Source organism: Carettochelys insculpta, chromosome 4 (genome assembly GCF_033958435.1).
Source record: "Carettochelys insculpta isolate YL-2023 chromosome 4, ASM3395843v1, whole genome shotgun sequence".
Lineage (NCBI taxonomy): Eukaryota > Metazoa > Chordata > Testudines > Carettochelyidae > Carettochelys > Carettochelys insculpta.
In genome coordinates, this window is record NC_134140.1 from 66,858,295 (window position 1) to 66,885,185 (window position 26,891).

General features: G+C 40.3%; 1 long non-coding RNA gene across 2 annotated transcripts; it reads left to right on the top strand.

The window, feature by feature from the left end:
- The first annotated feature begins 6,714 nt into the window (after positions 1 to 6,714).
- LOC142012064 (uncharacterized) lies at positions 6,715 to 12,245 on the top strand. 2 transcript variants are annotated; one of them, XR_012645251.1, is made up of 3 exons: positions 6,715 to 6,778; positions 7,152 to 7,245; positions 11,520 to 12,245. It is a non-coding gene; the product is annotated as an uncharacterized LOC142012064 (long non-coding RNA). The 2 variants fall into 2 exon arrangements; XR_012645252.1 differs by having other exon boundaries at positions 6,720 to 6,778; positions 7,108 to 7,245.
- The last annotated feature ends 14,646 nt before the right edge of the window (positions 12,246 to 26,891 follow it).

A 26,891-nucleotide genomic window follows, 5' to 3' on the forward strand; every position in this document is an offset into this window, starting at 1 on the left:
GAAACACAGAGGAAAAGTAGACAGTCAGAATGGAGACATGCAGTGCATGTAATTGTGGACAATTTTACCACAAATAAATCTTGTATACTTTGCTCTATATGTACCTTCTTAAATACCATTACTAAACCAAAGCTAATGTCATACATTGTGTCATTTACGGGGTGGGAGGGAGATTTTAAATATTATATATAATAGACAAGCATGCGACAGGCTTGGAATTAGGTTTACGCTTACATTGTAAATACTCCCCATATTTTAATTAAGCGGCATTACCAATTAAACTGAGCATGACTACGTTTATGGCTGATTTGATTACCGTCCCATTAGAAAAAAAATACTTTATATGTAGTTCTAGACTAGTGGAAGAATACCATTGACAGACCAAAATAGATACTGCCAAAACAAGCAAAATAATTATTAAATTTTTAGACTGTCAGTCTGGCTTTTGCCTTTATGAGGCTGATGGATTAAACATGGGTCAAATGTTGCATGTCATTTGCTCAAAAAAATGGGAAAATTATTTCAGAAAATACTATAAAACTAAAAGTTACAAAAACAAAAAAAACTAATCTAAAACATATGTAGTTTACAGGTTTTAATTAAATTTTCGTGTTATTCCTGAAGCTATGGATGGGCTGTTTATGAGACATGCTATAAATCATATAGGAAAGAAGATTGAGATCTTCCACCCTACTTTGTAAAAGGTTTAGAACCCTGAATTTAGGAAATTTTAGATTGTTCTGGCTACTCCCAAAAGATCAGGGTCAGACAAAAATATTCCTGGCTTCTTCATACACAGAAGCTAATATTTTGTGATCAGAACAATGATGGTTACTTGAAAACTAGGTATGTGTCTGAAAAACAAGTAGTTTTAATTCCGTGGTAGGATAGTAAGTTTTATGTGCTAGCATCTTTATAAGCTTGGTTGTAGCCAGAGCTGGATTTTGGGGCAAGAAACTGCCTAAAGGTGCTGGGTTTGGAAGGATAGGGAAGGGGAGGGGCAGCTTGCTCAGGATACAGGTTCTGTTGTGAGTGAGAAAAGAGAAAGTATGTTTGAAGTAACATGCTAAAAGTATTCCGTATGTAGATTCATTCTTCACTGTCCTCCTAAAATTAAAAACCCCTACAATTAAAGAGTTTCTTTTAGCTTGGAGGAAATTAAATATTATTTTGATTTGATTATATATGGCAGGAATAAATACATATTTACAGATCCCAGAATACAAATTTATCTCCTCATGTGACAGGGATAAATCATGCATAAAAGTCATGAAATGGGCTACAAATATAAGAAAAGAAAATCAGATATTCAAAAGTTTAACAAGTTGCATGGAAGGCAGCTGGGCAAACAGCAGAAAGGAATGGGACTGTGCAAACCATGACTGCTGGTTTTATAACACTTCCATAGCTGGAACCATATGGGTCCATGCAGCAAAGCAGCACAGGACTTGGTTATGTAATTTTTCATTGTAACAAGGTGGTTTGGGCAGCATGAACCTTCTGTCTGTCCGTAACTTGGAGAGCTCACTTGTGATTTGGCTGGGACCCTTCAGGCAGGTTCTTTATATAGTTCTCCACTTCCAAACAAACAATGTCCAGTGGACAAGCCATCCATATGCCATCTCAGACAGTCTCTCTTTCATCTCCTTTTCATTGAAGCTTTCAAGGAATTGGCAGCATCATCCAGTTACCTCTGCTAGCGGCTAAGTACTGTATTTCAAGTAAGCGTATAATAGGGACTGTGCCTGAAAGGCATGCCACATGCACCCTCCCACGCTGCCTATAACTGGTGCAGAGGAGTAGTGATGCCCTAAATCTGTCCCCTCCAGTCCCACTTTGGAAGGACAAGTCCCTGGGGGTGTCAGCAGAAGCAGTCCTGCAATCTGAGTGCAAAGTATGCCACTGTACCCACTCACTGGTTCTCCGACAGACTAGCTGCTATTTTTATGTAAGAAAGTGACTGCAGAGACCAAAGTTCTTCGTATTTTGGTAGGTGGGACTCTGACAAGCAGGAAACTCTAGGCTGCTATCAGAAATAGGCTCCAGTTGCTACAGCATAATAGTTAGGTCAGTGGTCAGCAATCCCTAGCACTGGTGCCAAGAGTGGCCTGCAAACTATTTTCATTGGCACATGAGGCAGGAGCTCAGCCTCACCCCTCCTCCTGCGTGCACCCAGGAGCTTGCTCAAAGCCTGTGGATCAACAAAAGAGCAGCTAATGCTAACAACCACCACCTAATCAGTAAAGCTCTGCATCTTAATTTATTTCTTAATGAAGCTGTTGTAAGTAGGACTATTAGTAACTTTAAAAAGTATCTTTGGCACTCGCACTGTACATAGAAGTCAAAAGGTCAAATTTCAGCACTCTCACAAAGGTCGCTGACCCTTAGGTAGTACTTAAATAAAAAGTTACTCAACTATGAAATCCATGCTTTGTCTCTTAATGAAGGCATCGTAGGTCCTTGCACTTTCATCCCTTGCTCATTCCATGCCACGAAGAGGCAGAATTCTAGCCCACTGCGTTTACTGCACACATGGTGTTATGTTCTTAATTAGCAGATTAAACAAATGTATTTAAAATGTCAACTCATTTTATCTGAAAGGTTGTAAAAAGAGGAGCACAGATGTGAAAAGAAATGACTCAGACACAGCATACAAAAAGCACCACATTACAAAACATCACTAGCTCACACGCACATGGAGCAGTAGTGCACAGGCCTAAAAGACAGTGCGGCCATGTGTCCCAAGAAAAGGAACAATCATCTCATAAATTTCCAAAGTAATAGAATGTTGCGAGTATTTGAAAAAAAAAATTTGAAGGTCAGTTCCTTCAACCTTTGAAGTTCTGAGTGATCTGGTTCCCAGTTAAAGTCTTACCCTAAATCCCAATGTGGCATTATAGCAGTTAAGATCAGCTGGAAAATGATTGCTGCTGGAACCAAAATTTGAAAACTCCTTCTCCAGATGCACAGCTTTTCCCAGTGAGAGTTCCCCCCTTCTCAGTGTGTTCCCCCTTGGCAGCTGAACACAGCCTGCATTTTTTGTCAATATGATTAGGAGGATTTGGCACTGGGATTTCTTACTGTATGTGAGATAATGAATGAAAGAAACAAAATAAAGGGTGAAGGTTCTCGAGTGTTGCTAGCAATACATTATGTATATGGTACAGAAATGGCAATATCATGCATAACTCAGACCTTCCACTAGCCATAAATATGCTTTAGAGACTCAAAGCAGCAGCCACCAAAAGCCACCAAAAGCATGCAAACTTCATTTAGTTTTAACTGTACATAGGCGTGCTGTTGCAGAATGGAAAAATTAAGCCAAGATTAGCACAAGCACATACCCATAGACACAATATTTGCTATTGCACATTTCTTTAGTATAGCATATGTACTGATGCAGTTACATTACAGTATTATAGATATGTTACAGTATTGTAAACATTTTCATTTTGTGCTTATACACACCATTGCCAATAGGCAAATGAGAGAAAATATTTTGACGGTGATTATAAACAGGTGTATGGAGTCAAGAGAAAGCCACAAATGTGATACATCAATAGCTGTTCTGGGGCAGGGCAGCAGCTACAGACCCTGCCAATGGGCAAACAAATGGTTGGTGTGAATGTGTAACAAATTTGAACAAATTTAAAAGACTGCTCAACACAGAAAAGGGTGAGCAGACTGATGAAACTTTTTTTTTTTTCCAATTTTGTTAAACAGAAATTGCATTTGCACCCTTTTGTTTGTTTTCCATAAATAACTGGTTTGGTGCCATGAAAGTGGATAGAAACAGGAAATGTTAAAAATATATTAGAGAACATGAACTGATTTTATTTTGTAAACATAAAGTACTCATGTAGCACTTTGAAGAGTAACAAAATTATTTAATAGGTGATGAACTTTCGTGGGACAGACTCACATCTTCAGATCAATAGCATTATCAGAACGAACTCTATATATAAAGCACAGGGGTCCAAAAATTGTCATCAAGTTTGGCATATCGGAGGAACAGAGGGAGGAGGGTGTGGGGGGAAATTAAGAGTTAGATAAAACATCAAAGTAAGTAAAAGAGTCCTTATAATGGGTCAGGTAATTACTGTCCCCGTTCAACCCCGTGCTAATGTGTCAAATTTGAATATGAATGTTAGTTCTGATCATGTCTCATTAGCATCCCCCTTTTGAAAGGTGGGGGCTAGTGTAGACATAGGGCTGCTACGCACAAAGGCTATTTCAAAATAGCTATTCTGGAATAGTTTATTTCAAAATAGGGCTGCTGTATACACATAACCTAACTTATTAACATAAGACAATAACAAGCTCAAATTAATACTCATGGAAAGCATGATACAACTGTTGGCCACTCCCGGCTACATATCTGAAGTGCTCTATTACCTAGCCTTGTTCCCTGTAACAAGCTCTCCGGCTGTTGTCTCTGGCCTGCTGCTCTCAGTTTCACGATTCCTTCTGAGTTTCATCCTCTCTCATGGTGTTTCCTTTACTCTAGAGATTATTGAGCCTGCATTGACTCTGTAAGTTGAATTGAGTAACACTCCTCCACTGGTCAGGCTCTTTACCTCCCTCTCAACTGAGCTGGAGGAAAGCAATTCCTTACAATACATTCCAGGATGTTATGATGCAACTTTGGGAGTGCACATAGCTTTTGCAGCAATGTGAGTTTAGCTGGCTGTTTGCACTACATCAAAAGGAGGACTCAGAAAAGTGGATTTACTTTGGGTGATCACTGGCAGGGTTGGTCTGAAATCACAGAGAATGGTAGAGTTTGTGTCTAAACCTCAGGTCCAGGTATGAGTGGGTCAGACTATTCATTCATCTGGATGGACAGTCACGAAGGATCTCCTGATCTTAACAAAGGGACACAACCCCCGCCCCCATTGTTTACTGTAAAACTGCATCAACTCACTTTTCATTTATTTGCAATATTGTTTTATTTACATAAGAGAGCACTTAAAGCCTGAGTGCTATCAGTTAATTCAGCATTGTTAAATATCTTTGGGGAATTCCCATCACAATGGGTTATAAAACAAAAGGCAAAGATATAAAGAGTTCTAAACATGCCCTCCATCACTTTTCCTCACTGTGTAACAAACGAATGTTGCAGACTGACCTGGGTACTGATATAATCTCACATTTCTTACCCTCAACCTGCAGAATTTTTTTTTCCTGGATTCATCTTCAGACAGCTAGGGATCACCCAAATTCTACATGCATTTGGGCATTGGGCCACTCATTCCAGTTTCACAACTGCCAACTCAGACCAGATAGAGCATGAAGGTGGACACTGTTAGCCTATTGGAGAGACAGTCACCTGTATTTCCTTAACTAATCATGAAGTAAGATCATTTTATTTTGCTGGCAAAACTTGCAATAATTAGTAAAGAACAAAATGCCTGCTCTCTGCCATGGTGTGCCTGAAAATTGGTACAGGAAAAAAAACAAGCAACAGAACAAGTATTATATATGAAACAACTACAGCGTTACACAAAATCTAATTTCAATAATTTTATGCACTTCCAAAAAAAGGAAATACAGTTATGTAAGACACTATAACATGCACTGAAATAATGAACTGCCCATAATGCTACTTATAGCCTCTTCATTGTTTCTTCTTTTTTAAGTGGAAATATAGATTTGAGTTTGTGTATATTTAGGAGGCTGGAGCATTTACACACTATCATTATGGTGGCTTCACTATGGAAACACAGCAATCTCACAAAAGACACATTACTCAAAATAAAACCTAAGACAAACAAAGCAAGCTATAAAATTCTGCTTTAGGCATGCTGCTGCATCTATTAAAATCAATGGCAAAATTCCTATGACTTCAATGAGAGGAGACATAAGAACAGACTCTTTATTTTTAAACAAGCCTAGGGAGGACAACATTGAAAACAGGCAAAGTGAATGGGGAAATGAGGAGAGATACATTTGATTGTTTTACAATAAGTGTATGAAACAGGGTTAATTTGGATTTTTTTTTAAATTCTTGATTTCTGATGGTCAGATCCCTTGTAAGCAGTACTGGTATTTGAATATTGACAGTTTCAGACCTCCCTCTTTTTTTGGTTTGCTGAAGGCATGCACTTGTTTTCAAACTCCAAAACTGATTCTTATTAACAATACATGTAAAATCTTCTTTATGCTTTAAGAAGAGTTTGCCAAAAACATGTTTGCCAATTTTACCTGCAGCTACTGTTGAAACAATAGGAGAATTAATATCAAAGAAACATGTAGGGACAAAATCACTACTGGACACCAGCAATGACAACAGTCATACTGATCAAGTTGTCTCTACTTGTTCCTGCCATTGAATATGATCTAAAAAACGCATACTGTAGCATATTTTATTCACAGAAATCTGTCTGGGAAATTCTAAAAATTCTAATATGACCTGTTTTCAGATGCTGCAAACCGAACTAAATTCTGTTAGCTTTAGTACTCTAAGTCTTGTTTATCCTAACAGTGAAACTGAATTAGTGAAAAAACTAAGGAATCTCCTTCCCTTAAACAAAAGGGAAGTGATAACAGAATTTACTCCGTTAAGGCTGGCTGCCCTGCTTTACTGAAAGTGGAGTGACAGATAAAACATAAATCAACATCCTTATCATTCTGGCTTCCTTGCCTGCCAAATGGGGGTCTAGTTTATCAGCAACCTATAGGCTCACTGGCGGCCTTTACACTTACAGCTGGTCAGCAGGGTGGAACTTGGTGGAAGCTAAATGGCTCTTCTAAAACATGTTCATGTAAACAACCTAAGGTAAGACTTCCTTGAACTGCCAGTTACTGAAGTGTGATCCATCTCACTAAACTGTACGCTTGAGAGGGGTGTTCCATTGATATCTTGTAAAGCAAACAAATAAAACAAACAATATATTCCAGTGAAGGCTGGGCTCTCTGGAAACTCTTCCTGGAGAGGAGGAAAAAAGTGCTTAGTTTTTGTTTGTTTGCTTTTTGTTTATTTGGTTTTGTTTTGGTTTTTTTTGGGGGTGGGGAGGGGGTGGTTGAAATGGGAAGGTGGAAGAGCTGCCCACAGAAAAAAAGCTTTTGTAAGGATATGAGCATACTACATGTTTCTTCACAAATCAGGCTGTACAGTTTGTACTCTGGTTCCTATGTAAACCTTATCACAGAAATAGCTGGGATGTACATGAGAGAAGCTGAGATCTTATGGAAGAGTCAAGAAAAGAGTGTATCAAAGACACAATATTCGCTTAATCATATATTGTAAGTAAACAAAATTTCTTTACCTAGTTTACTAATACTATTGATTACTGAAGTACGTTAAGATTTTTAATAATCAAAATTATTTGTTGCTAATAGTGTCCCTGTAGATTTAAGCTCAGGATGAACAATGAAGGCCATTAAAAATAATACCTACATTGGTTGCAGAGAGCAGGAGCAGTTACTTTGATTTCACCTAGCAGTGGGCAGCCACTTCATTCGTGCAACCCCCTTAGAGTAGATAATGTTATCTGTGCGTGTGGAACATAACCTGGTTTCTAGCAGCAGTAAATCATGACTGTTGCAAGTAGTAGCTTTTAATGGTTTGCACCAGTGCAGCCATACCAGTGGTTGGTCATCAGTGAAAAATTGGGGCAATTCCCAAATATAGATAAGTCCTCCATTTTACTGTTCTTTATAGTCAGTTCAACTTTTGGGTTTTCACTAGTGGATCTCCATTTCAAAAACTGAAAGCGTATGTTACTTGCTTAAATACAATTACTTTAAAAAATCTTTCCACAATTAGAAAAAAAAACAGAACTAATGGTCTTAGAGGCTTAATTTAAATTCAGGGGCATATTCAGTTTGACAGTGTCCTTTTAACCATTCATAAAACAATGACTAGCAAGATAGGAACCTAGCTACTAAATGCTATTTGCCCAATAGCCACAGACTTCATGAGCTTCTGGCCAGGACTCCACACTGAGTTGCAACAGAACCCAAGGAAACTATACATAAGAAGTGGAAACTTCCCCTCTCCTTATCACAGGCCATATTGCTGCATAAGGAAATCCAACATCTATAAAACTAGACAATGCAACAGATTATGAGCCAAACCCCTCTGCACTGAAAAAAAATGAAACCAGATTTTGCTTCGGAATTCTTCTTCACAAGCTTTTTTCTAAATGTCCTCAGATTCACAGAATCCAAAAGAAACCCCAAGCTCATCTATTCCTTAAAATGCTCCTTGCCACGGGGTGAAGTCTGCATGTTTCTAGATTACTGCGATACACCAAAATATAAGCATGCATTTTAAGAGAACATTGTTTTGCCTGTGATTAAAAAAATAAATCTTGTAACTCTTTCACTGAGGAGCTCTGCCAGCTTTTGGGATTGGAACAGGGACTTGAAATTTGGTTTCATATTGCTAGAGATGCAATTTTTTCTGACCCTATGAAAATTCACCTAAAGCTCACCAAATTGTAAAGGGCCTCCAATAAAATCTGTGAAATCAATTAGCAACATGCATGTTTCATCCCTTGCTAGTGGCAGAGGGAGATGAATAGGATAACAGCCTGACAACAGGGGGAGGCAAAGGGGGCCATTGCCCCAGAGACTGACCTTTTGAGGGGCCTGGAGCTCCAGCTGCTGGAGCTCCAGGCCCCTTTGGAGTGATGGTAGCACTGCTGTGCTTCTCTGTGCAGCTGTAGGGGGCCGAGGGCAGTGGTCCTGATAACGCTAAGGGTGACTGTTCTTGGCCCTGCCCCTTCCAGAGGTCCAGAGCTTGGCGCCCCTCCCACTTTGCCCTCAGGCCCATGGCAGCTATCTGCCCTGCTGCCAATTCCATTACCTATAGTGATAGAAGTCTGTGCCATGAATATGAAGAAACAACCCTTGTCACTAAGTCATGTTAGCAACGATTGGTTGAACCTATCTCATTCAGCACCCTTGGGACCTGACTGGTGACCAATGAAAGAATTTGCTAGACCATGGGAGGTCAATAGTGTCTAGCACTTTACCAATTTCCACTGCCTACTGGGCTCAGACATTTAGGGGACTACGTGAAACTTGGCTGCAATAAGTGGTCATCTAGCTAACTAAAATCATGCCAGATCACAGATGTTGGCCAGACAAGACAGTTCCCGATTAGAGAGGTTCAACCTGTACTATGGATCCACATGATAAATTTTTTTGGTGGAGTTCACGTGAGCTTTTCAACATATTTGCACACACCCACCCAGAATAATGTTCCCAAAACTGTGTTAAAAAGAGTAAAGTTCAAAATCAAGCAATGAAATAGCTAAGAAGGGCCATAAGATTGCCTATGCAATTTTAGCTTAGCTGCCTTTGTGCATGATAAGCTTTTAACTACATGATTCTATACTATTGCCTTTTTCACCTGCTTCATTCACAGTATGGCTAGACTATGAAGAAATGTTGGAAAAAGATATGCAAATGGTGCACCACCATGCCCATATCTTCTTCCACTTTTCTGTTGGGAGGGGCTTTTCTGAAATTTAGCCCATCTACACCATGCCAAATTTTAGAAAAACCTCTTCTGCCAGACCATCCCTTCTTTTTTGTAGAAAGAGGTTTACAGGAATAGTGATAGAACGTATCCACTTTTATGGAAGTGGTCTCGGATGCACTAGACCTTTTCTGGGAACCTCTGGTATCCCAGAAAAGGGCTGTAGGCTAGCCATAGCCTCAGGCTGTGATTCTGTGTTGTGTAGTGAAGGAACATCTGCTGGAAACTTGTGCCTTATATCGCAGCCCCTGGCATATGTAAATTGAATAAGGCAGGGGACAGCAGAAGGAAGAAGTATAGTTTTGTGGCAAATGAAGTTGAATGCTACCATAGATAGCTGGACACTAAGTCTTTATCTACACTACCACAGAAGAGTGATGCACTCAGGGTCAATATTCTGGGGTTGGATTTTATGCACTTGTGAAATCAAGCTCTCACGGGTCAAAGTTGACCCGTACTCCTCGCAAGAGGCCAGGAGTAAGGAAGGTTGAAGGGAGAAATGCTCCTGTCGACTTTCCCCTAAGACAGACAAGTTAGCCGAGTGTAGATACATCAGTTTTGCTACACAGTTGGCGTAGCTAAAATCGCTTATCTCTGGTAGACTTCCATGTCTAGTATAGACATGGCCTAACCCTGCCTCTACTACAAAGTGAAGGTAAAGACAACTGTTAAATAACTCATTCACCAAATAAGGCAAGAGTCCTGTTAAAAAAGTAGATGTTTATTGATCTGCATATTGCATTTTTTGAGTCATCCACCTCTTCAAGAATGATGTTAATCGCTCAAAAACCTCAGTCTTCACAATCCACACTCAAAGTCCACATGAGCAACATTTACCACATAGCAGTGTCTGGGACATGAATGCCAAATACATTATCAAATTTTTGTATTTCTTTGAATAAATCTACAAGTTATTTTCAACACTACTAAGATAGCTGTCCTACATATTAAACTCACCAAAAGAAGAAAGGTTATTTGGGAGGAAAGATACATTTCCTGCTGTAGTTAAGTTTACACAATTTAGAAGGATAATATTTAACCTTTGAAAAGGCCAAAATTCTTTACAGTGACGCATCAGTTATAGGGCTAGATCTTGCCAAATGTGGAGTAATTTTTGAAGAATTAGTATTGTGTAAAATATAAAACAAACTATTTGATGTGAAATTGGAACAGGAAGGAGAAATGATGGATTCATTGGTGGCTAAATATATTTAGAAACAGTTTGGATTCTGAAATCTATGTAATCAGTACTTTTATGCTTCTTTGTACTTCAGGGTATTTTTTTGTTTGTTTTTGTTTGTTTGTTTTTAAAAACAGAGGTTAGTATATGTAGTCCAGAACAATTCAAATGATTATTTAAAAAAAATGTTAGTGTCTCTTATTTTATAAAAAACTAAAGATAATGCACACAGAGGAGATGCAGAGAATAAACATTGGGCCATGTAAAAAATTTGCACTTGTAGCTGAATTTTTTTAATAGTATAAGCAATGGCCCCAACTATCAGTGAGCATTTACCTTTACTGGATCAGTGCACATAGACATGAAAGGGACCACAAAGAGCTCAGTAAATTTATTGAAGAATGCCAGTTCTCTAGTTCATAAAGGGAGTCCATGATAAAGAGTTTCTATTTGTGTAAATGTAATGTGGATGAATATATATTAATTCCTCTTTAGTCCCATCAACTCACTGACTGCAACCAACTAAAGTTACTTTTTACATGAAAATAAAGTTCTTTTTATATAATCATTTATGACCAGAGACTTTCCAACAATTTTACTAAGTTTCAGATATGGCCGTTAGGCACAGGAGCAACAGTAGTGATGTAAAAAGTCCTCCACCATTATGTACTTGGCCAGAACTTGAAATTTTCCTGTCCCAAAAGTTAACAGCCACTGTATTTTTAAACTGCAAAAAATACTTCCATGCTTCAATTCAAACAACATACTTCAACCTTTTTTCTAGTATGTCTATATTTATTGAGCTCCATCCCAAATTATCTTCATGTCTGAAACCTTTCCTGTTTTCAGGGTATGTTAAAGAAAAAACTCTAGAAGTGAAGGATATCTTCAAAGGAAAAAAAGGAGAGGAACATCATCTGAACATCATCTGAAAAATCCACGAGCAAACTGAAGCTTTCTATGAGCTGAGGCTGCAATGCACAGAGGAAATCTCATTTTAAAAAAAGTTACAAAAATGACCTTGTTTTGAACCAAGAGAATGTGATTATTTCTCAGCTGTACTGAAAGTTAAGATGAAGTTTGGATTATATGTTTCACTAATGCCAATGTCTCAGAACTTTCTTTGGCTCTGAATTCTCCTTTCCTATGTTTGTTAGCTGAATTTAATGTTCTCCTCTTTTTGTCTTCTGGTCTCTTTGACCTTAATATGACATTTTAGCTGGGTGATTAATTACTATCAAATGGCACTGCATTTATTAAATGGAGTCCTTGTCTACATAATAGTACAGAAACAATGCTACAATTCAGTTTGATAAGCTTAAATATACACAAGTAGATGTGGTAATATCTAATTTATCAAGGTTTCTGTGACTGGCTTTTCTGCTACACAGCTACAGAGGAGCTGTGATTGGACAAAAAGCTCAATATTGAGAGCTTAAATGTCCTGAGTAAATTGATCTTCTCTCTCATATAATCTTATTTGAGAGTGTGCAGGAGACAGTAAAGTTCCACACAAGTCTAAGCTGCCTAAATACTAGGCCTGAGGGTTCCTGACCACAAAAATAAAAGCTATGTGACAAGATTTGTGTGTCTGTTTTTTTGGCAGACAACAGCTGACGTGCCTTGCCAGAAGCTTTCATTCTGGGATAATTGCATAAAAAGAAGGATAAATGTCAATAAGGATGAAAGGGTCATGGAGAAAGAAAAGTTCCATCTATGATTTAAACACCTAAGTGAAAAACAGATCATGGATTTTTCATTTGCAAAACAAGACACCAGCAGCTGACATGGTTATCAATCAGCTATCTTCCCCCCACATCTTATTCTTCCTGTAGCTAATATATGCTACCACTGTGTTTAGGAACATCATAATACACATGGGGAGTAATCACATTCATTTCATTGACTATAATATATATAACAATCATTCTACCTGCAAAATATTACATGCAGGAGCATGCCTCCCTAACTTATCCTCTGCTAATTAAAATCCACAGACTGGCATTCACTGGGAGCAGATATGGAAGCAGGGGTAGTGGACGTACATTTGTATGGTTGGGCTTGATGTAATTCATTAGCAGATAATGTGCAAGACCATTGCCATTTTATGCATAATACTTTTTTACATCATAAATACTGAAATTTCACCATTTAAAATATGAGCATTTTGCAAAAAATGGTTCAGTTTTTAATACGTATCAGATTTTTTTGCATTGTTGACTATGAAACAAATTTTTTCTAGTTTCAATTGGAATTTCACAACTACAGTAAAATACACTAATATACCAACATCTTTCTATTGAAAGTACATAAAGCCTTGAGCTGGGTGAATATTTATATACGTTAAACAATTTTGAAAATATTATGAAATTTGTTTGACTTTCACAACACCTTTCAGATACAATTTGACATAGTTCTACATATATGTACAGATGGGTTGATCATTCAAGTCTGAGCCCACCTGTGTTATTGGGGAAATGATGTAGTCACATTTTTCAGATACTTTAAAAAAATTGTTTTGTTACTGCATTATTATTATTCAGTGAACATTATTCAGTTAGCATGGATTTAATAGAGATTAGCAAGATCACCTTCTCTGAGCAAGCACTCTGAACACTGTAGTACCAGGAAGACAGAAATTGAAAAGTTGAGATTTCCGAGGTGAAAAGAGTGCCATTAACTTCAGAAGCAAGCGAGTTACAGATTTGAGCCTGATCCTCCTAATACTTATTCCCAGGTTGAAAAGCAAACATGTAAGTGGACTTACTGAAGTCACTAGTATTCCACTGGAAGTTGATGGCATGGTTAAAGCTAAACACGTGCATGAGCGTTTGCATGATCACGGCCTTGGCTTCCAATTCTCAAGGCAGAAATCTGTGCCTATGCTGTTACTGGGGCTCTGTGCAATGCCTATCCTCATGGAGCCAATGGTAGCATCCTGGCCTTGGTAAACATAAGGTTAGGAAGGTTCAAATACAGAGTACATGACTAAAGGCTGAAAACCACTGAGATAAAATATATTTCAGTCATCAAATAATTTGGTTACTGGATTATGGACCAAGGTTAAGTACCACCCCCCAAGCCAGTAGAACGTATATTCACTCTGAGTTTCATTACTAGGAAACCCATGTAAAGATATCACTATAGAAGAAATACCATATACAGTGCTAAAATTTTGAACACAGTGTGAACTGCCAGACATTGTAACTCCTAGAGACATTAAAATAATCCTGCCTTCAGGCCAAACATCAGTAATAAACTTTGTCTAAATGAACCAAGAAAGAAACTGTCATGATTATAGGCTAAAGGGATTATAATGGAGACTTGAGGGGTGGTAGTCAACTACAAGAATGTATCAAGGGTAACTCCTCTGTTTTAACCATAGTCTGGTGCGATTTTGGAATTCTCATTATGGACCAGTCCTGCAAGATGCTGAGTGCTCCCTCATTTCCTATGAAAGTCAATGAGGGCGCGCCACATTCTGCACTCTCTAGTGCCCAGCACCTTGCCAGCTTCGGCCATAAATGCATAAGAGCCTGAGGGACAAAACATACAGTTAAGAAGAGATTTTGATAAATTAGAAGATGGAGACTGCAGATAAACCACGGATACATTGATTTCCTGGAAGGAGCTCTCTGAGAAATAAAGAGTGTGTCTATAAAAACCAACATGTAGACTGGGCCAAGATTTCTCAAAGAGAATTTACCTCCTCACTCATTTAAAGAATAAAAAGATTTTTATTTCCTTCATATTTAAGAGAGGCTGTTTTTAGGATCAAAAGTGAAGGATCTGGTGAAATTCTGTTCTTGTTTTGTCCCAGTTGACCATAAAGAATCTACAGTATAATCTTTTCTGTGACTTTTATGAATTAGTGATTGTGCATGAGACTGGGCTGTGGATATGTAGAACACAGGCAATGACTCATCCTTTGCCAACGCTACACTAGGCTGCTGCTTTTGATCATTCAAAATGCAGGAACAAATTCCTGCTGTTCAAATCACAGGACAGCTCGATTTTGTAGTAGTTCAAAATAACTACTTTTCTGTACACAGAAGAAAGAACCACACACTCATAACAAAGGCTGCTGAGCAACACAGTGGTTTTCAGAGATAACTTAATTTACTTCTTTGTAGCCACTCGAATTTTTAAGAAAATAATTGACAGATTAATTGCAAAAAATACATTGATAAAAATATGATAATGCAGCAGTATAAAAGCACCTCAAATTATTTCAAACATGTAGCGGTAAATAGAAAAAAATAAATTTCCCAACAAAATACTCCCCCAAAAAATTATTATTAAAATCTTTCAACTTCTTGACCTGCTCTGTCAATGAGTATTTCAAATACTGGTAATACAAGCCCTGCTGACTAATAAGGCTGAAGTTTTGCAGTGATTATATAACGCCACTTTACTATAACAACTCAAAACACTGTACAAAGGGAGCTAAATATGTTAGAGTATCCTCCACCAAATACACAACTGTAACAAAAACTCCCAGGCTGGTCGCATACATGTGCATGCCATGCAAGAAGTCATGGGCTCAGACACAGAGTACAGGCTCTGGAGGCCAGAGTGGCTGAACTGGAGAGGCAAAGACAGACAACAAGGAATGTAGAGGAGACTGCCACAGATCTAGTGAAGTGACCCCTTTCCACAAGACACCCCATGTTGTGTTAAGGAAGATGCAAATTTCAGGGCAGAAAAGGAATAGTCTGGAGGCTTTGGAAATGACCCCACAGCTAGGGGATCTCCTAGCAGATGGTATTACAACATCCTCTCACACTGAGCATATTCCAACAAGAGCCTGAATGATGGGGAAGAGAGAGAGAGGCAAAAGAGTAGTGGGAGAGTCAATTATTTTAAAAATATAGATAGCTTGTCAGGACTGGGGGCCCCACGTGGTGAACTGCCTGCAGGGTGCAAATGCAGCAGATATCACAAGACATCTAGACGGTCTTACAGATAGTGCTGGGGAAGAACAGGAACAGGAAGGTCCCTGTTATAAGTCCAGGCTACATTCCTAAATAATGCAACTTGTAGCAAAATGTAATTAGCTTGAGGTACATTCCCAATACATACAGTTCATATGTGTATATACATATAATGTACCTACAACCCTTAAACACAAGAACTAGAAATAGATAAGACAAGTATGTTATTATTCTTACCTTGTAAATGGATTTGAAGTGCTTGATGGAGGAAGTAGGGACACAAACAGTAACCCCTGCTTGGTGAGAGTAAGGCAGAGGAGAAGGGAGATGGGATGGGGGAAGTCATCCACTGCCATCTCTTCATCATCCAAGATTTCAATGTCTTCATCCTCCTCAGTGCCCAAAAGCTGTGCAACAACAGCTGATCCCACTTCTTCCACATCTTGAAGACCTGAAGGTCCAGCTTCTTCCATCGCTGGTTAGGGTTTCTTTGCTTTCCCAAAGAAGAACTCCTGTCGTCTGCTTCCCACCACAAACTTTTGCATCCAAAACCGCTCAATAGCATGACAAAGATATCAGTTAGGAGATGTACAGCCTTGGAAAAGCCATCAGTCAGATGATCATGAGTCTTGATTGTGCCAACGATCCATCAGCAAGGTTAAAAATATGGCAGAGACACTTTACTGTAAGTCCTTTATCTTCCTTCTTGATATTTCACCTGGCTTTCCTCTTCAAATGTTTGCTTATTGAGCTCTTCCAGGTCTCCATTACTTAGAGGTTCTGAATGAGAAGCAAGCAATTCAGTCAAGTCCTCTTCATTGACATTGTCAAACGCTGTCGTTGCTAGCATCACCAACTCCTTTTGAATTGCGGTCTTCTCAAAACCAATAAAGTTATTCACTGCTTCAGGGCAGATTTTTTTTCCCAGCACACCGTTCATGCATAACACACTTATTTCATCCCATCCTGTGCCAATGTGCATCACTGCATCCATTATAAGTTTTCCAAAATTCCTGCATAGTTGGTTTTCTTTCGATGTCTGTATCCTTGATGAGTCCCCTGACTGTCCTCTATAGATAATACGCTTTAAGGTTAGTAATCACACCTTAATCCATTGATTGGGTCAGCAATAGTGTGTGTGGTGGTAAGAACTCAATCTTTAATGTTGGAGCTTAATGATTCATAATCTAAGTCGTGCAACAGCACTGTCTAAAAGGAGACTAGTAAGAGAGAGAGCTGTGCTAGTCTATACACTATCAAAACAAAAAGCAGTCCAGTAGCACTTTAAAGACTAACAAAATGATTTATTAGGTGATGAGCTTTCATGGAACAGACCCACTTCTTCAGACCATAGCCAGACCAGAACAGACTCAATATTTAAGGCACAGAGAACCAAAAACAGTAATCAAGGTTGACAAATTAGAAAAATATCAAAGGTGAGCAAATCAGAGAGTAGAGGGGCAGAAGTGGGGGTGGGGAGTCAAGAATTAGATAAAGCCAAGTATGCATAAGAGTCCCTGTAATGACCTAGAAAATTCCCATTAACGTTCTTGAGCCTATAGCGTGACTGGAAAAAGTGAAACCAGCCATAGCTAGCATTAAATGTTTCTTCTTTAGAAGTGCCTCCCTTCTCCTGTTTCTTTATCCTCCAGGAATTCAAATAACCTTAGTGCCTTCTCCTGAATAGCACCAAGGCTTATTGCCATATTCTGCATATGCAAGTCATCCAACCACATCACCAACATTTCCATCACATTGCTTCTTTGCCAAGTGATCTTTACAGAAGAATGCTGTGTCGTATGCTTAGCCTGTTCCATTACATCATAAGCACTCTTGGCCATGGTACAAACCATTATTGGAGGTAGGTCAAGATGTCAAGCAATGTCAGCAGCCTGTTCATTTCTGATGGACTTTATCACACATATATTTTCATAGTGAAACTCACATTGACACATTGCCTCTTGCAAGTAGAGCTTAACTTTGTACAAACATTTGCTTTCCAGTCATGGTTAAAGGATTGCATGCACATATATATTAAGACAAAGTACGTGCACTTGCAATGCATTCACTTCAAAACTTTCAGACAGTTAGGAGGACAATGCAAAGGATTGTGGTGTGACGTCACGGCACGCTACAGCATTTGCCAACCAGCCACCACAAAACTCGCTCGGCCTTCATTGCTGACTTTTGGTCTCGAGAGAAATGGCCTAAGTGAGGATCTGTGCAACCTAAAATGAATTTAGTTTCCTTAGTTAATTGACAATGCATATGCAAAATGATGAATATCAAGGATCTTCTGTAGCAGTGCTACAGGTAGGCACTAACAGCATAGGGAAACGTAGGAGATGTGGAGGCTCAATTTTGTCTGATAAGTAAGAGATTAAGGTCCAGAACGTTCACAGTAGCATTCTCCGAAGTGATTCAGCTCCATATAGAGCCAGTAAGACAGGCAGAACTGCAAGGTCTAACTAAAAAGATGAGACTGTGATGCAGGGGCAAGGTTTCAGGTTTATCAGGATCTGGGGAACCTTCTTAGGGAAGTAGTGACCTACAGAGAAGGAGTTGGATCTAATTAAACAAAAATGGAACCTAATTCTGGTCATGTAAAATGAAAGTGGTTGTAAAGGATTTTTTAAAATTAAGGCTAGGGAAAAAAAAAATCAACAGGTAAGGAGGAGCACATGATTTTGGCAGAAACTGCCTTCAGGGATGAATTTATTAAACGCAGGGGAAGGATAGCTTAGTGATTTGAGTGTTGGCCTTGTAAACCCAGGGCTGTGAGTTCAGTCCTTGAAGGGACAATTTTAGGGGTGTGGGGCAAAGAAAAATCTATCAAGGATGAGTGCAGGAGACTGGACTCAACGACCTTTCAAGGTACGTTCCAATCCCATGAGACGAATATATGGAGATACCTGTTTTTTAAAAAAACAACTCTATGCTCAAAGAAAAAAAGATAGGAAAAACACTGGTAAAGCAAAGAAAGGAACTCGTAAGTAACTGTCAGATGAAAGAGAGACCCATTTAAATATTACACACAAAGGCAAGCAACTGAATATTAACCAAGTGTACAAGTCCAAAAGTACAAATGCAAAAAGTCTAAATAATAGGATGAATGAACTAGAGTGCCTAGCATTAAATGAGAATATTGATACATTAGACATCATGGAAACTTGACGGAATGATTATAATCAATGGTACACATTAATGTCTGGGGACAAAATGTACAGGAATAGGTATGTCACCCTGACTAGGGAAAGGACATTAAATGTTAAAAAGCATGGAAACAAGCATCAGAGGGGTAGCCATGTTAGTCTGTGTACACAAAAATGCGAAGTCCTGGGGCACCTTATAGAAAAACATATATTGGAGCATAAGCTTTCATGGGCAAAGACCCACTTCATCAGATGCATGTAGTGGAAATTACAGAGGCACATATAAACATACAGGCACATAAAAATATGTTCCAATATATCTGTTGGTCTACAAGGTGCCACAGGACTTATTTAAAAAGGATGGCATTTCATAAGATAAAGCTAGTAAGTCAAATTGTACCACAGAAGTCTGGATAAAAATTAGATGCCTGGATAAAATAAGCAGTGGTGAAATAGGATACTGACAAACTGACCAGGATGATTACAGTGACTGAAAAACTAAGGGAGGTTAGAAGTGTTACCAAAGCAGAAAGCACAATACTAAAGGGGTGATTTCAACTATCTTCATATTGACTAGGTAAATGTCACCTACAGCCTGATACACTGGTAACATTTCTAGGCATCATAAATCATTCCATCTTGGGGCTGTTAGGTCTGGAAGCAACAAAGAGAGAGGCAATGTTTTATTTAGTTTTAAATGGAGCACAGGATCTGATTCAAATATAACTATGACATACCTGTTCAATAATAATGCCCTTAAAGTAATAAATTTAATAGCCTCGTAGAGGAGATTACCAAAAATTCTCTGCACAGTAACATTTAAAAGGGGAACTGCACAAAAATGAGGTTACTTTGTTAGATGGCAAGTAAAAGGTCCTGTTCTCAAGGATTAAATGCCTGCAAGTAATATGGAGATTTTTTAAAAACACTATTATAGAGGATTAGACTAAATGTCTGTCCCAAATTAGAGAAAAACAAGAAAAGGATGAAAAGAATGTCACCCTGGCTCACCAGAGTGCTGGAAGCCATCAGAAGCGAAAAAAGTATCCTACACAATTTGGAAGTCAAAACCTAGTGAGGATAACAGGAAGAAGTAGAAACTCCAGCAGCTGAAGTGTAAAAGTATAATAAAGAATGGGGTATATGGAGTACCCTGGGAGGGGTAGTACCTCTGGTGTGGGGGGACTTGTCGTGTCTCTGAGGGGGCAGTTCGTGCACCTTTGGTCCCCACCTGGCACTCAGCTCTCATCTGTGGCTCCAAGAAGCTGTAGCATGCGCAGTGGCCACACCCTGATAAACTGCTTTGACGCGGGCTAAACCGGGGAGAGCAGCCGACAGGTCTGAAACCTTCATTGAGATAGTATAGGAGGGGTAGCCGTGTTAGTCTGGATCTGTAACAGCAACGAAGGGTCCTGTGGCACCTTATAGACTAACAGAAAAGTTTTGAGCATGAGCTTTCGTGAGCACAGACTCACTTCTTCAGATGCTCAGATGCATCTGATGAAGTGAGTCTGTGCTCACAAAAGCTCATGCTCAAAACTTTTCTGTTAGTCTATAAGGTGCCACAGGACCCTTCGTTGCTGTTCATTGAGATAGGGACTTGCCTATCCCAGCATGAGAAGTTGGCTCCAGTGGAATGGGGATGGATGAGATCAACAGCGAGATCCAATGAAGAAGAAGGTGGCTATGCAAGGCTCTGTGGAGAGTGAAGGGCATAACAAGGCACCAAAAGATGGAATAGCCATCTGCTGCAGCCTAGGGAGTCTCCAGCCATGACGACTTTCGTACCACTGAAATCAGGCTTCTGAGGCTGAGAGAGTGGAACTGCCTGTGTGCAATGGCTTTTCCACTTTAAACATTCTCATCTCTCAAATCAGTCTACATCATATATTCTACATCTTCTGTTTACTTCAAAGATCTGTGGCGATGTAGGAAGGGCAAAGCAGCAGCTGGACATGACCATTGCAAGTTGTAGTTCCAAACTTGCACATAGGTGGCCTGTGGACTTTGGTCACTCGACTGACCCCAGGGCAACAGAGGAGTTTGGCAAAATCCCAGGTAACTGAGCAGGCCTTGTTAGAAGCAGCACTGCTCACCCTCAAATGAGGGAGGGGACTTGAAAAGGTGTCCCAAAAATTGCTTGTCCCAACCAAACTGGCTAGCATGCCACAGCTGGGAGATTTATCCTCCCAGTGGTCAAAAAACAGTGAAGAGAAAGATGATATTTGGAGCATGGAACATTCATACCCTCTTGGACAGGTAGAATGCTATGCGGCCTGAGAGAAGAATGGCCCTCATAGCAAGAGAAGTGGCACACTATAACATTGATGTAGCCATCCCAAGCAAGACCAGACTTGCAGAGGAAGGATCCATCTGCGAACCTGAAGGAAGCTACACCTTCTTCTGGAAAGGCAGTCCAGAAAACAAAGACAGAATCCGTGGAGTGGGACTTGCCATCAAGACATCATTTCTGCACCAGGTTCCTGACCTACCAACTTGCATCAATGAATATTTGATCGAGCTCCGCTTCCCCCTCAACCCCTCTTGCCACATTAAAGTCATCAGCACTTAAGCCCCCATTCTGACCAGCAGTGATGAATCAAAAGATTTTCCACAAGGTCCTTGACCATCTTGTGAAAGTGACTCCTCCTAGTGACAAGCTTCTGCTGTTGGGTGGCTTCAATGCCAGAGATGGCAAGGACTGCAGGAACTGGAAAGGGTGCTGGGGGCATCATGGCGTTGGTGACATGAATGCCAATGGCCTTCTTCTGCTGAGCTTGTGTGCAAAAAAATGATCTGAGGATTACTAACACTGTCTTCAGGCAGGCTGATAAATACAAAACCACATGGATGCACCTGAGATCAAAACAGAGGCACCTGACTGACTGTGTCATCAGTCACAGGTCGGACATTCACGATGTTGAGATCACCAGGGCCACGTGAGGAGCTGAGTGTTGGACTGATCAGAGACTCATCAGATCTGTCCTTATGCTGCACATCACACCACTGCACTGCAAGAAGCTCAAAGTTATCAGGCCCTCTTTCAACATCGGGAAGCTGCAACATACTGGTCAACATGAGCAAGTTGCAGCCTGCCTTGATGACATGCTGACACCCCATGGATGGAGACCCAGTGCAAAACTGGGACTGGTTTAAAACCCTGGTGATGGAGTCAGACAAGTTGACACTCGGATTAAAAAAAGAGTTCACCAAGACTGGTTTGACGAAAATGATGAGACCATCATGAAGATCTAGAGGAAAAAGAGAACACATCTCTCATATGGCAAAACGATCAGTCCTCAGTCTCCAAACATAACTGTTTCAAGCACCTTTGGAGTCAGGCACAGACTGCACTTCGCAAAATGCAAGATGAGTGGTGGGAGAGAAAAGTTGATGAAGTTCAATACTACGCTGAGACCAAGGCCTCCAAGACGTTCTTCAGTGCTATCAAAGCTGTATATGGACCTTCAAAGCCAAGTACTACACCTGTCCTGTCTGCAGATGGCAAGACCCTCCTGATGGAGATGAGCAGCATCAACAATAGGTGGAGAGAGCACTTCAGCAACCTTCTCAACAGGCCCTCCATTGTCGACTCTGCGGCCCTAGACCAGATCCCTCAGAAACCAATGAGTCTTGACCTGCCCCTTGGAATGGATGAGGTCAAAAAGGCAACCAGCCAGACCAGCTCTAACAAAACCCTTGGGATGCATGCCAAAAGACAACTGTCTCACTCTTTAAGAACAACGGCAACAAAGCTAACTGTGGAAATTACCAGGCATGTCCCTTGGGAGGATCTTGGCTCGAGTCATCCTCAACCGTCTGATCACCAGCATCTCAGCAGAGAACCTACCAGAGGTACAGTGTGGTTTCCACCCAGGCTGCAACACCATCAACATGATCTTTGCTGTTTGTCAGGTCCAGGAAAAGTTCATAGAGCAGAACTTGGGTCTATCCACCATCTTTATAGACCTGACTAAGGTGTTTAACACCATCTACAGAGAAGCCCTGTGGATTTTCCTATCAAAATTTGGTTGCCCAAGAAGCTTTGTTAACCTTATACACCTGTTCAACAATGACATGACTGGCTTTGGTCTTTCGAATGGCAAGTCCTCAGATCCATTTGAGATATCCAATGGTATGAAGCAAGGGTGAATGCTGACCCCAATGTTATTCAACCTGTTTTTCGCATGCATTCTCAGCCACGCAGTTAGGGACCTGGACCATGAGACTACAGAAAGTACAGGCTTGATAGGTCACTTTTCAACCTTCATTGTCTGAATGCTAAAACCAAGACACGCAAGAGGCTCATCCTTGAAGCCATTTTTGCTGATGAATCTGCACTCATGGCACACAAGAAATCTGATCTGCAGCTTATTGTCAGAAAGTTTGCTGAAGCCACTCATCTCTTTGGTTTGACTATCAGCCTAGGAAAGACCGAAGCACTGTTTCAACCTGCTCCAAGTGTTCCTGCTCTCCTCACTCACTTCAATCTCTATTGAAGGAATACAGTTAAAAACAGTAGATGAGTTGATCTGCCAGGCCAACCAGACACAAGGACGTCTGAGAGCACAAGTGCTGAATCAACACAATATCAGACAGTCCACTAAACTGAAAATGTACAAGGCTGTAGTCCTGACCACTCTCCTGTATGGATGTGAAACCTGGACCTTGTACGTAAAACGTGAAACTGCTGGAGTACTTCCACACTCACATCCTGAAGTCAATACTGCACATTTGATGGCAGGACAGAGTCACGAACCTGGAAGTCCTTGACAGAGCTGGAACCACAAGCACTGAAAACATGATTCTGCAAGCCCAGCTTTGCCGGACAGGGCACATCATACAAATGGAGAAGTCAAGAATCCCTAAGCAAGTCCTCTATGCTCAACCCTACCAGGGCAAAAGGAATCAAGGTAGGCCTCACAAGAGGTATAAAGACTGTGCAAAGGCCAACATTGCTCATGCTGGATTAAAGCCAAAGCAGCTAGAGCAGCGTGCAGAAGACCAAAGAGGCTGGCATGCTCTTGTACGACACGTGTATGACAACTTCAAAGAGCAGCAGCGTGTGCACCTGACTGGTGCTCGTGAGAGGAGGAAAGCAACAGCAGCAGCCGCACCGACAGAGCCGGAACAATTCCCTTGCCCCTATTGTGAATGCCCTTGCTGTTCAAGGCTTGGACTCCTAGCCACATGCAAGTCCACAACCAATGAGCCTGTGCAAGCACAAGACATCATCGTCTGACACAACAGACTACCAAGATAATAAGGAATGCAAAGCAAGCATTTCAGAAGCAACATGTTAAACAAATTAACAGTATTTTTTTTAAAAAAGTACATTGGAAGTAGGACGTCTGCCAAACAGGCTGTGGGGCCAATAGATTACAAAGTTATTAAAAGAGCCCTCGAGGAAGACAAGGCCATTGCAGAGAAGCCAAATGAATTCTTTGCATTGCTCTTCACTGCAAACATTACGCAAAAGATACCTACATCAGAGCTATTCCTTCTGGATCACAAATCTGAGGAAGTATTGCAGACAAAAGTGTCAGCAGAGGTGGTTTTAAAAGAAATTGAGAAACTGACCAATAACAATCCTAAACTCAACAGGACAAGATGTTTTCACCCAAGAGTTCAGAAGGGATTCAAAAATGAAACTGCAGAACTACTTACTGAAGTGTGTAGCCTATTCCTTAAACAAGAGTCTGTACCAGATGACAGGAATTGTAACAGGCTCCAAAAGGTGATTTTCACATTACAGGCCGGTAAGCCTCTCCTCACGCTGGCAACTTAATGGAAACTACAATGAAGAATGGAATTATCAGACTTATAGATAAGCACAATTTGTTGGGGAAAAATAAGGGCAACTTTGGTCAGACATCACGTCCTTTTACCAATGATGGTGAGGTCCCCACTCACCTTGGCTCAGGCCCCTTGCCTCTTCCCCTAACAAACCTGTTGGCCTGGCCTGGGGAGGGAAGCTCACTGCTACTCCCTCCCCAGCCCTGCTGTTGGCGCTCTCCTCCCCTGACCTGCTCTTGCTACTTTTACATCCCCCAAAGGGTCTCTCATGCTCCTCTACCTCCTGTCCCCTCTTGTCTCCCCTTGCTCTGTTTGTCTCCCTGCTTTTAAGCCTCCTGGCAGTTAGCTCAGCTGGACCTTGCTAATTGATTACCTGTACCGCACCCTATTGCCTCCACCTTGGAGCTTAATTAACCCCTTCTGCCTTTTCCCTAGCCCAAGCTAGGTTCTGGGCTGCTTTTCACTCTTCCACCCAGGGTCTGCTGCCCTGACCCTGCTACAGAATCTGTTAGAATTCTCTGAGATTGCTAACAAACAAGTCAATGTAGTTTACATGGACTTTCAGAAAGTTTTAGAAAGGGTCCCTCACTTTAAGCTCTGAAGGAAACTAAATAGTCATGGGATAACAGAAGAGGTGAAATTAGTAGGCAACAGGTTTAATATAAAAGGGGAAATATTTTTTCAAACAACATATAATTAACTTGTGTAAGTCATTGCCATAGGATATTGTGATGGCCAGGAGTATTGATGAGTTAAAAAAGGGAACTGGATAATTTCATGGAGGCTAAGTCCATTGATGTTTATTATACAACACAATGCATTGGAGAGACCCTAAAACTGTAACTGCCAGAAGCCATAAGGAGAAGACATGGGCAGCTTTCCAAAGTCCTGTTCTCTACTCTCCCAATGAAGCTTTATTACCATCCACTGTGGGCTAGATGGACCATTTATTTGACCCACTATGACAGTTCATACAATTTTATCACAGTCACATAAAAGTACAAGTAACAAAATCTCAACCCCACAAGCATCAGCGGGTACCCAACTGGACTCAAGGTGATCTGTCTCACTCATTACAACAACTCTATCTACAAATATGGAAAAGGCATCCTGGGATCACTTATGCACATACTTAACTTCAAGCATATCAATCGGCCCATTGTCTACTCTCATGCTTCAGTGTGTGTATGAATGTGCACAGGATTGAGGCCTAAGAGTACAAGCTTACCATAACGCCAATGAATCTCGCAGCTTTTTGCTGTGATCTAATGCAACCCTTTTAAGTATGTTGTCTATTTATTACGCGAACCTCTTAGGGAAAGTATATTGACTCTGTCCAAAAATAGCGTCTTGCTCATTTTGAATACTATGTAAACAACAGCAAACAGCCTGCGCCATATACTCACACAATGCTGCTTTCAGAATACCACTTCTTAAAGAATTATACTAACTTATAATAGCTTCTGTTTATGCAGTGCAACAGACTGGGGCAGTGGGAAAGTGTCAGCTCCAGAACATGACTTAGCTGTCATTGAATCATGGAACTTGGCAAGGACTTACCGTGCCAGATAAACTACATTCTACAGATTTAGAAACCCGCAAAGAATATGTGGCTGGGAAAGGCTTGCAAAATGCCTTATGTTGATTAATAGCCACAGAACTGATCATAATTTAATCCAAGCAAAAAGATGTACTTCTTTATAGCACCAATAAAGCCAGACAACCCACTCCCTCTGCCCAAAACCTACACAAAATACAGAAATAATTTTATAAGAAATTCATCATCATCGTGCCAGACACTAAATAAATTCTTTTTTTCCATTTCTTGTCTCACCACAGCTTCCTCCCACTTGGACGTACATTAGGCATTCAGCTAACCTCAAATATAGTCCTCTTTGCCCTATCAGTACATCTGCACTCCCCATCATGAGGGTATGCTAGACTGCATTTTTTACAGTGTAAAATTAGTAACTTTTTTAAGAAAAAGTATACTGTTAATAACACTTGCTCAACATGTCAGAATACTGCATTTGTACTCAGCTTGGGTCAGCTGTGGGACATGCATTATATTGGTCCATACTCAACCAATACACTATCTTAAATTTTATTTGTTTCTGCAGCTCTTTGCAATGTGTCCTGTTTCAAGCATGAAGTATTTATTTTTCTGTGTATAGCAGCTATGTAGCCTTCCACATTTATAACACTTTTGCCAACCCTCTGCTCCTACATGGTTTTTCTTGTGAAATGCTTTGTTCATGGATGCAGCAAAGGACTATGTTTTGACAATGGACTATTTAGAAAACTGTTTTGTTGTGCAAAACCTAGTTTCTTGTCTGGTT